Raw genomic sequence first — 10,395 nt, 5'->3', positions numbered from 1 at the left:
TTTCCCCTGAGATTTATTGTTTTTTAATCAGGGTTAATCTCCCCAGATGCTTGGTTGTATAACAGCATCCTGCATTTTAGTGTGCAGTACTACATAATGAATTTCTGAGAACAGGATTCATGACCTTTTTTAATCATAGCAACTGGCAGCATGGTAGAAACGTCAGGCCCCTGACGTTAAAGCTTTCATTTGATGGTTTTATTTAATATGTCTGAGGTCACTTTGTGATAGTAGATGTTGGAGGTTGGAGTAGATGATCTCTAAGGTCCCTTCCAACCTAAGCCATTCCATGATTCTGTGTTGGTCAGTTCTGCAGTTTCTCTTTGAATTTGTTCAGCACAGGATCTTGGTTTTTAGAGGTATTACTAGAGGTGTAATAACGGTGGTTGCTATGCACCTACAAAAATCATGTATCCTGGATGAGCAGTATATTGCTTATTTCAAACTGTCCACTTCTCAAGTCAGTTGCTGTGTCATAGCATTGGTGTTCCTGAGTGTGGAAAGAGGTCTGGTGAAAAGGAAATAATTCTTCCTATGCAGGCCCTGCAGCTCTGCCTGCCAAAAAAGGAGCAAAGGCTTAGGCTCTGTGGCTGCTACTAGGCCAGCTGCACATTTGCTCTGTTTATTTTATGTTCTGGAGAAAGCCTTACAAATGTCTCTTTCTGCAGTTGGTCCTCGTTTTGTTCCCAGCGTGCTGAGTCAGGACAATAGACTCAGCTCTGCCTGTCCTCCCCAGAGGAATCACTCTCCTGTAAAGCTAACTTTTGGCAGGAGTGAAGGACAGTAAGGATGAAGGGAAGGGAAGCCCTGCAGTATCACCAGGACATTGAGCTGCTACAGTGATCTCTTGCTTCCAGGCCACAAGGCCAGTACTTTCCTTCAGTGCTGAAGTGGAACAAATCTTGACAATGTGCTTACAAAGACATCAGTGGAAGCATAGAAAAGAAGCTGTGTGATGCAGTGAATGGCTAGCATGGTGAGAGGAACTTATCAGTGAATTAGTAAACAGTGGATGGAATAAATAAATTGAAGTTATGTCTTCAAGTCACAAGATAGTTTTGAATGACCTCAGAAAGGAAAGCAGCACTTTGAATTGCAAATGACAGGAGGCTGCTTGAATAAGCAATCTGTGCCTCTTTTGTATCCTTCAGGGAACAACTCTCTGGGATGGTCATGCCCCATTCTGCCCGTGGGGATGATGTTGTCAATGGTGGCATTAAAAACCTGTCAAACAAGGTAGTCTTATTTTGTGTGCCTTCACTAGCATAATCTCTTTTTATTTCTTGATAGCAGTTGGTGCCATATAAGAAGTTCCATTCATCAGTTCTAATGATTTATAATTCACAGAATCACAGAATGGCCTAGGCTGGAAGAGACCTCAGAGATCATGTAATCCAACCTCCCTGCCATGGGCAGGGATGCCTCTCAACTAGCCCAGGTTACTCAAGGCCCCACATACTCAAGCCTTGAACATTTCCAGGGAGGGGGCATTTACAACCTCTCTGGGCAAACCATTCCAGAATCTTGCCACACTCATAGTGAAAAATTTCTTCCTAAGATCCAAAATAATTCTACATCTTACAAGCATTTGTCCTTTTTATTGTTGGTTTTTGTGTGGTTGATTTGGTTGTGGGGGTTTTTGTGGGTAGATTGTTGGTTTTGTTTATTGTTGGATCTGACAAGACATTTTCTTATACTGGTGCTAACCTCCTGGTCATTTCTATCAGAAAAAGCAACTGCCAAGTCTATTGCTAGCTGCTAATTATGTGTTTGAAAAGAATTGCCATGTGCAGTTAGCCTGGCCCACATAAAGCAGCAGCCTAGCAGTATCCTGCTCGGTGACCCTATGTTTTGTGTATCTTTTCTCTTTATGGTCGTGCTTTTGGTTAAGCACAGAGTTGTATCTTGACCTTTCTCTATGGAGCAGTTTACTGTAGTCTGTTCCAGAGTCTCCACTTAGATTTGCAGGTTTAAGGCAGCAAAAGCTAAGAAATGTCCTAGAGAAGAGCAGATTTAGATTGGATGTTAGGAACAGGTTCTTTACTATGAGGGTGGTGGAACACTGGAACAAGTTGCCCAGGGAGGTGGTTGAGGCCTCTTCCTTGGAGCTATTCAAAGTGAGGCTCAAGAGGGCTCTGGGCAACCTGATCTAGTTGAGGATGTCCCTGCTGACTGCAGAGGGAGTTGGACTGGATGACCCTTGGAGGTCCCTTCCAACCCAGACCATTCTGTAATTTCCCTCACAGCTTAGTAGCTGAATATCTGCATCTCACTTTGGTCCTTGCTAGTGTTGAAACATTCAGCAGTAGCAGGAAATGCTTTCCAGCCATAAACACAGGAACTGCTATACTACAGAAGAGGAGGGCCATGCACTTCTGTCACTGTGTTTTTCAAAACCACATTTGATATGTTTTGAAAGGAAGGTGCAAGAGGAGTCATTTAGATTTAGCAGTCTGCCACAATAGTGAGGATTTTTTTTTCTTACTGCTCTTGATGCCAGGTTAAGAACTACAAAGGTTTAGTCACAAAAGGGTTTTGAAGGGGCTAGAGATGCTGAATGTTTTGCACTGTGTTCAATAGCAGTTGTTCATTCTCAAAACCACATTTGTCTCCATAAAGCTCCATCGTATTTTTTTCAGCTCTTAGGAATCTTGCTGGCAGTCTACAGATTTTTTAATGTGGCTGACCTTCAACTGCTTTGAATCAATTTCATAGATTCATAGAACATTTAGGTTGGAAGGGACCTTAGAGATCATCTATTTCCAACCCTCCTGCCATGTAGGTGTCCCTACACCTTCCAGTAGACCAGTTTGCTCAAGGCCTCATCCAACCTGGCCATGAACACCTGCAGGGAGGGGTCTCAAGTAGAATTAACATAAACCTGGGATTTGCTCAGCATATTTTGGTAGTTCATTCCCAGTCTGTTGTCAATGTGGGCAGTTTGAACTCTCTAGAAGAAAACGAAATCCCCTTTTGCCCAGCCAGGCTCATGTGGTGGGTTTTCTGAATCAGAATCACAGGGCTCTGGGGGTTCAAAGCGAAAATGCTGGCTAGGATGGGGAGATTGGTTAGACTTCTGTCACTCTGTAGATTTAAAAAAAAAACAGCTCCCCCAACACTTAAAAACTCAGAGCACATGTCTAGTTTGGATGCTGTTCAGTAACATATTACTGCTGATAATCAGTCAAGGCTGAAGCGTGAAAGCTTAGATTTTGTAATTTCACACCTTCTTTAGTTACCACAGGCAGAGCAAAACATTGTGGTCTGAAACATTCATGCCTGTTGAGATTGTCTAGCTTAAATAAGCATAAAATTAAATGAAGGGGAAAGACAAATAGTTAAGATACAACTGTTGGACTTCTTTAGTGTCAGGAAGATTGCATTCCTTCAACAGAGTCTTTGCTTATGGCATTCTGGTTTAGAAGTCTGGACTCTTTTCTAACGAAAAAACCCCAAGCAAAGGTTGGTTGCTGGTTCGCTCTGTACAAATCTAGAGATTCCCAAATTCAGACTCTCCCAGGTATTTTCACTCTAACTAAAAAAAAAAAAAAGAACAAAACAATCCAAACCGGACAAGACCATCTCCACTCCATCTCCCAGCTCCTTAGGAGGGCTGGGCCAACAGTGGACATGTCTAAGGGGCTTCATAACAGAAGCAGTGTTTGGAAATTAGAGGTCTGAACTATAGCTGCAGGAGCTGCAAGAAATCTGCCTGCCTGCAAATACTGCTTTTTGCATGGTGAAAGTGAAGGATGTGAGCAACTAATGGGAGGCAGAGAAGGAATTTCACTCCATAAATGTAAAATGACAGTGCAAGTAACTCTGGTGTGCAACAGCTTCCACTAATCTTTGAAGACCCTTTTACCTTTCAGGTTCTTGAGGTGCCTGCAGGTATGTTTCAGGGCAAGCTCAGAGCTATCTCAGTATGGGTAGTCTGATGTTTCTCACACCACCAGGTCATACAGGCTCTGGATACACAGTGTCCTGCCAAGGCCTCTTGAGCCCCTTGGCAAGGCAAGGGTGTCACTGCAGGGCTGGGCTGTCACAGAATGCAGTCATAACTGTGGTCCCTTGTGGGTATCTGAGGAACAGAGGTGCCAACCCAGCTTGCACAAGCAAGATTTCAAGCACTCATCATGCAGAAGGGTGTCTGAAGTTCAGGCTAACTATGTCCTGCTGGATATTGGAGTAGTTAAGTAGGCTGCTCTGTATGACTGCTTTTACCACAGGAGCTATTCCATGATGCAGCACAGGATTCAAAATGCTTTTGGTGAGAGAGACCATGACCTTGCAGTAAAATTCTAATGCCATGTTGACCCAACTCGAGGTAAAACTTACTGATCTGAGTTCTGATAGAGAAGCAAAGTGTTGAGAAGTGATGAACAGCAAATTTCTGCAGTTCATCTTTGGCTGTAGTCAGCTGCTCGGTTGGCTGTGGTGGGTTTGCCAAGAACTAACTGCTCAAAGGTTAGCAAGCAGGTGTCACAATTTTCTGAATACAAACTACACTCTTAGGTGTGCCAGGTCCTATAGAATGACTAGAAATTCGTTGTGAATTAATGAATTGAATCATTCAGACACTGAAAAATGAATTTTCAAAGAATGAATAAATTGGCACATGATGTCGTCAGGGTGAAAAAAGGAACTGGATAAATTTAGGGATTCTTTATCAGTGAGTGTCTATTAAGGAACATATTAATTGCAACCTCTGGCACTTGAAGCCCACATTCCTCCCTCTCCCCCTCAAAAAAAGACTTATTAGAAGCTCACTTAATAAGTAATTGATTTTTCTTAGGCCTCCACTAGTGGTAAGTGTTTGGGATAGGGCACAAAGAATGTCAAACACCACTTCCAATGACTGCTGCTGAGTTTAAAAAACAATGGTCTCTTTTGAGCATTATGGAGCTTTCATTTGTTGGGGTTTTTTTCTTCTATTTTTGTCCACAGCAAAATGAACAGATCCCCAAAAGAAGTGAGGAAGTGATAAGAGTAATAAAGAAAATGCACATATTTTGCAGAAATGCTCAAAAAATAGGTAATTGTTTCTGACAGGCAATGTAGAATCATAGAATGGTTTGGGTTGGAAGTGACTTCCAAAGATCATCTAGTTCAACCTGCACTGTGCAGGGACATCCTCCATATGGGTCTATATCAGGGCTTAAAAGGCTACCACAATATTATGTAGAGAAAGAAAAAGCAGTAAATAAAACAAAAGAGTTTTTCATGCATGGTTGGTTTTCTAGCTAGTGTGTGCTCTCTGCATAGAATCCAAGCAGCTCACCATGGGTTTCATGGCTTGGTGGGAGATTCGCTCTCCTTCACCAGATGCCTTCTCCTTAGCACCAATTTTTTGCTTTTCCATAAGTGTCCACTGGAAGGGGGCAGAGCTGTTACTTGCAAAAGGGATGTGGGTTCAGTAGCCCTGCTTGCTTTGATTCTGTAGGAAATTCACTCATGGAGCTGGGAGCATATCTGAACATATGATACTGGTCCTTTACAGGTGTCCCTGTCACTTGTAACACTCCCACATGGAAGCTTTTGAACGTGCCTCATGTCCAGAAGCTAAATCATGTCACAACAGCAAAAAAGGGCTGTTGCTTCATTTCTGTACTTCAATAAACCCTTAGGGCAGCATTTGGCTTGGGCTGAACACTGGCTGGATTTGGAAGCAGCAGATGGCCAAGCTGCTGTGCTGTAAGATGGGAGGATGTGTGCTCAGCATTCCATGTCCTGTTCCCTTCCCTGTGTCCCTCTCCAACAGCGGCAGAGACCCAGCTCGGTGATGCAGCTCTTGCCTGATGAAATGCAGTGCATTCCTTATGACCACTGGAAAGCCCCATTGCCTAACTATTCTTGTTCCCCAGAAAACCCAGCTGCATTATTGCCCAATGATATGAAATCTGGAAAATGAAACCCTGGTAAATTGCATGTAAATGACTTTCTTTACACAAATTCCCCTTGGGCCGTTTTCCAGAGCACAGATCTTGGCACTGGAGCGGCACCATAGCAGTGCATGGCACTACCACTGAAGCAGGGGTACTGTGCCTACTTGCCTCCTACTCCACAGCTCCCCAGAACACCACAGCCACTCTTGTAGTATCCATCAATGTCTGGAAATCTAGGAAGGAGCAGGTTTGCTGCAGATCAGCCAGCTAGATTTGGAAAATACTGCTGTGAGTGACTTGATGTGTGGGCACAAAAAGAGAGGATACAGAGCAGTAAAGGGGCTCCTGGTTTTTATGCCTCCTGCAGCATTCTGGTCAGGGTTGTACTAGCAGACCTGCCATAGCTTTTCCACGCTGACTGGCAACTCTTCAAACTAAAACACGCTGATACCCCTGTGTGCTAGGACAGATTTATACAGAGAGGCAACGAAATACGCGGCCATCCTTACTGATTCCTGGTAGACTGCGCATGGAGGGATGGACATAAAAAGCGGTCCCGGGACGGTGCACAATGGGAGCGTGCGTGGGTTGGTTTGGTTTTAGGGAAATCGACGCTCTCCTGTTCCGAGAGTCCCTCTTCCGCGAGGTGCCACTCGTGGGCTGGGGAGCGCCGGGCCGCTCCGATTCGCCCCACGCAGGGCGGCTGTCCAAGGCCCGGCCGGCCGCCGAGGGGCTGGCGGCGCCGCCCCAGCCTTTCCCGCCTCCCGGCTCCTCCCAAGATGGCGGCGGCCCCGCCCCGCGCGGGCGGTGTCCCGGAGCCCGTCCCCCGGCGGCGGGGTGTATGACCGCGGCGGTGCGGGGACAGGGCGGTAGGGCTAGCTGCGGGGCTGGCCTCGGCCGGGCGCTCGGGCGGCAGGCGGACCGGGACGCGCCGGGTGAGCAGTGCGGGTCTGGCCGCGTCCCAGGTGGCGAGGGTTCGGCCGCCGGGCTGGTCGGTGGGGGAGGAAGAGGGAAACTTTCCTTGTGGAGCCGTTCGCCGCCGGAGCTCCGGCCGTTTTTCCGCGGCCATGTTGGGATCCGGGGGCTGCCTGGCGGGGAAGGAGCTCCCCCGGTGGGAGGCGGCGTCGGGCTCCGCTGGCGGATGCCGTGGGGATTGTCCCGCCGCGGGGCTGGGGCGCTCGCGGCCCCCTGCCGGGTCGCTGCCGCTTCGCGCCGGGAGGGAGGCAGCGGAGCGGGAAAGGACCTAGGCAGGAAAAGGGCGGCGGGCGCTGGCTTATCCCAGGGCGCTGAGGGGAGTTGCGGGGCCTCGGAAACGAGTTTGCCTTTAGAAGGCGGGGGGGAAACGGCGACATCGGCCCCGCGGTGTTACATAAGTGCCTGAAACTCTCCGACTCGTGACTGGCGCCGAGGCTCGGGTGGCGGCTGCTCGTCGAGGGGCAGCCAGACGGGATGGGAGCGAGCGGGGGGCGCTTCCTTCCCTGGCGGGCCCCGCGGTGCGCCCGCCGCCAGAACCTTCGCCTGGCACGGGGAAGCGCCTTGCTTGTTGACTGAAACTCCTCCTTGTTCTCGGGGCGAGTCGCCTGAAAAGCCTTGGTGCCGTGGTAAGTAACAAACCAAAAAGGCAGCGGAACGGCGAGTGGTGCGGTCGCAAGCATGAGCTGCGCTTTTTCATGTGAGATTCGCGTATTTTTGGAGAAGAAAACGCGATTGATCCGCTTAAGATAATATGCTGCGCATAAGCTGTTGTCTGAAAGCGGTTCAGCAAGACAGCCACGTTTCTCCTCTCGCCTCGGTCGCTGCCCGATGCGCGTAGCCGGCCGGTGTTTCCAAAAGGCAGAACTGCTCCTCACGCCGGGCAGCGATCTGTGAGGCTGCCGAGAGCAGCGCGACTCGGCACCCGCTTTGTCCCCACTCAGAGGAACGGCTGCGGCTCAAGTTTTGACATGAACTGTCAGTGCGAGAGTTGTTGGTAACCAAACGGACCTGTTCTGTACATAAGCGGAGATCAAGGGCTCCTTTGTCTGTCTTTCGGTTGAATTGCTGCGAGTGGTTCCAGCAGCACCCCCGAGTCCCAGCTCAGCTGTCCGGCGTGTTGAGTAGCAACTCTAGGGCTTGGTGCTGCGTCTGAGGCTGCAACGTGCCTGACAGCTTCAGTTCACGTGAGGTTAGTACAGCAGGCAAACGAAGTATAAAATCAAACGCACAACACTGAAATCAGTTTCAGAGCTGAGGTAACTAATTTCTCTTTCTTTGCCGAAATAAAGATAACTTAAATACTCAGCTTTCACGTTCTAAGACTTGTACAACGAATTGTTTTCGGGATGGCTGTCTGAAAGAAGAGAAGTGTTGAAAGATAGCAAGGTAATCAGTGCTGAGATCCTACAGATGATTTGCTTTGTGTGCAGTCATCAGCACGCAGAAAGGAATTAGACCTTTAGCTCAAGAGGCAAACTTTGTTGTTTTTAACCTATATAATTTACATATTGTTGACTAATCAAGTGAGAATAAGAATCCTGTGTAGATACAGAGGTCATGTGTATCAGTTTAGTAAGTTAAATAACATTTTCTGAGGTGTTCTAGTGCTGTGCTGCTTGTGTTGGTAACAGCAGAAAAAGTGAGGTGTTGTGAGCCCGAGTGCCAAATTGTTGCTTCTGAATGCAAATTGGCTGTGTGCCCTTTGGAGTGTCCACGAGTTTTGCTCTGCATAGAAACCCACATAGAGGAAGTCCTTTAAATGCTAAATGAAACTGGCGAGTAGAAGTTTGGAGCTGGAGAAACTGGATCAGATTCCTCCATCATACCGTCTAGAAAAAGACAGAGTAGTGTCTTTTCACCTAGAAGCAGCTTGTCATTAAACACAGTGATGAAATCCTTCATCAAGAGCTCTGTTCTCTTTCCCTTAAATTATGGGCTGAGACTTAATATGAGAGTTACAGATGTCCTTGGACTAATAGAAGATCTACCTGTAACATCCTGCAGCCCTTTTAGTTTACAGAAATTATCATAAGTAAGATGGTTGTTACGGACAAACAACTCAGTGACTTTTAAACTTCACTGTTGAGGTTAGTGGATGTGAGGTTTCAGAGTGGTGGAACTACTGTTCGGGTGAGGCACGATACAATGGAGCTTGGCACGTCACCTTTACCTTGCCAAGGGCCAAGGAGGGCAGAAGAGGCAGGGTACAAACATTGGTTTGGCTACACTCGCAGTGTTTGTGGTGACTTGTCTTCACCAAGAGCGCTAGAGGTGCTAAAAGGGAAGGCTTGAGGGCAAAGCGTGGCAGGCAGATGGGGAAGAGCTCAAGTTTTAATACTTTTCTGAAAACGTGTGTCAGCTAGAAAGGTGGAAGTGGTGGTTGGGCAATCAAATGGCATGCAGGGTTTTGTTCTTATTAGTGGGTGATGTCAAATAGGGAAGCTGTAGCATTAACAATGAATCCATCTCATAGATAAAGGTAAGAAAATAGGTAAGAAAGTTAGCTTCAAGTAAAGTTTCTGGGGTTTTTTGGTGTTAAAAAGTCAACTTGATTTTTTTGGTGTCGTTAAAAAGTCAACGTCTTGATTTTTTTGGTGTTAAAAAATAAACTTTATTTTTTTGTGTGTGTGTGTGTTAAAAAAGTAAACTTCTTGGTTTGGTTTTTTTTTTTTTGCGTGTTAAAAATGTAAAGCTTATTCTGCACTGCTTCAACTTCTAAAGGTACATTTGTGCCTTATTTCAGGCTCTGTTAATCTCTTAATAGAATGGTCTGGATTGGAAGGGACCTCCAAAGGTCATCCAGTCCAACTCCCTCTGCAGTCAGCAGGGACATCCTCAACTAGATAGGTTGCCCAGAGCCCTCTTGAACCTCTTCATTCAGTTTATGTAATGCTGTTTGTATATGTAAATTTGACTGCTTTCAAGGGTTCATTCAGTAATTTGATATGTGTGATAATCTGGGGATCATTCTGATGCTCTGGAGGAGAGTAAATAAGGTGCAAGCACAGTCTTTTGAATCTGACCAGCCTATTTAATACTTTCTCCCTATACAGCAAATACAGAGTTTGCTGTAGTAGAAAAACTTTTGCCTTGATGATTTAGGAGAGGACTTGTTTTTACAGTTGGGGGGTAGGGTGGGGTGAGAAGCATCTCTGCAGTTAGGTGTGGTGGAACATGTTTATGGTCTTAAAGACTACTTTAGTATTGCCATGCACTACCAGCTATGATGACAGCCGTGTTAGCAAGTAGAGTCCTGCAGATTCTGAGCCACGTGAGTTAGTCCTGTTGAAAAAAAAGGAGTTTCCTCACAGGACAAGTGGTTTGATTTGAGAGTTGTAGGACAAAGAGTCTTCTTTGACAAAAGTAAATATTATTGTGCAGAAGTGTTATTGAGCAGAAGAGTTGTACTGCATGTTTTGCAGCCTGCCACTTTGATACCACAGAGTCAAAAATGCACTTGTGTTTACTTCAGGTTTTTTGAGTAGCATGAGTAGGTAAGAATGCTGCTGCTGGGGTGTAATAAGACTTTTTTTTT

The sequence above is a fragment of the Indicator indicator genome, chromosome 12, assembly GCF_027791375.1.
Source record: "Indicator indicator isolate 239-I01 chromosome 12, UM_Iind_1.1, whole genome shotgun sequence".
NCBI lineage: Eukaryota > Metazoa > Chordata > Aves > Piciformes > Indicatoridae > Indicator > Indicator indicator.
The sequence above is the reverse complement of the archived record's forward strand: the minus strand, read 5'-3'. Positions refer to the sequence as shown.